Genomic DNA, 1520 nt, shown 5'->3' on the forward strand with positions numbered 1-1520 from the left:
GAGGAAGTACAGGAACAAATTCTTTGTATGTTAAAAGCGATGATCCAAACCTCTACTGTATATTTATCAGGGATATGATTTAGTTCATACCTGAGTGGCCTAGTGTTTTTCCCTACTTTCTTCAATTTAAGCCTAAATTTTGCAATGAGAAGCTCATGATCTGAGCCACAGTCAGCTCCTGGTCTTGTTTTTACTGACTGTATAGAGCTTCTCCATCTTTGGCTGCAGAGCACATGGTCAACCTGATTTCTGTGTTGACCATCTGGTGATGTCCATGTGTAGAGCCATCTCTTGGGTTGTTGGTAAAGAGTGTTTGCTATGACCATTGTATTCTCTTGACAAAATTCTATCAGCCTGTGCGCTGCTTCATTTTGTACTCCAAGGCCAAACTTGCCTGTTATTCTGGTTATCTTTTGGCTTCCTACTTTAGCATTCCAATCCCCCATGATGATAAGGACATCATTTTTTGGTGTTGATTCTATAAGGTGCTGTAGGACTTCATAGAACCGGTAAATTTCATCCTCTTCAGCACCAGTGGTTGGGGCATAGACTTGGACTACTCTGATATTGAATGATTTGCCTTGGATTCACACTGAGATCATTCTGTCATTTTGGGGATTGTATCCCAATAGTGCTTTTCCTACTCTTTTATTGACTATGAAGGCTACTCCATTTCTTCTGAGGGATTCTTGCCCGCAGTAGTATACCTGATGGTTCTCTGAATTAAATTCACCCATTCCTGTCCATTTTAGTTCACTGATTCCTAAGATGTCTGTTAAGTCCGGAGAATAATGGCACTTGAGACGAAGCATCTCCAACAAGTCTTTATTGTTTGCTCCATTCTACGAACAACCAGAGCAGAGGCACGCAGGCCTCTATTTATACCCTCTGATCCCCGGGCAAGTTCAACCAATCATGAGGTGGGCTTTTCCCGCCTTGCGCATGCGCACAAGGCTGGCGCCGCTCAGTCTGGTCCCGGGCAGCTTCTGCAAATGCCCAGGACTCTTGCAACGTCCCGAGCCTGCCTCTTGCAGGCTCAGGACACAACACCCCTTCCCCCTGGATGAAATAAGATTGCGCCCACATGGACGCCATCCTATAGATGGTAATATAATTACTAATGAGTTAATGTTACACAATGTGTAAGGTGTGGGACTGTTCCTTTGAACCAGATCCAGTGACCCCCCCCCGACCTTGTTTTCATTAAAGACAACCAGCCAGAACCTTTAGGTCAGCTATTGCTATGTACCTGCTCACCTTACGTAATCGGCTAGGTATTTGGGAGGGCCTCTTACCCTGAGCGACCTTCTCAGACCTGGAAAGTTTGTATTGTTATCCCCGTTACTGCTTGCACTAGGTGAAGTGCCCTGTGAATGACCAGTGACTTCAGCTTGACTTTCCAGCCCGTCTCCTGTATTTGAGCAGTCAGGGCCCTGTTGGTCGCTAAACCTGGTTGACCTACCCTCTATGGAGTTGTCTAACCCCTCTGAGTTCATTCCCGTGTTTCCTGAGGGAGTACG

Source organism: Protobothrops mucrosquamatus, unplaced genomic scaffold, assembly GCF_001527695.2.
Source record: "Protobothrops mucrosquamatus isolate PMUCROS unplaced genomic scaffold, P.Mucros_1.0 scaffold_156, whole genome shotgun sequence".
Classification (NCBI taxonomy): Eukaryota; Metazoa; Chordata; class Lepidosauria; order Squamata; family Viperidae; genus Protobothrops; species Protobothrops mucrosquamatus.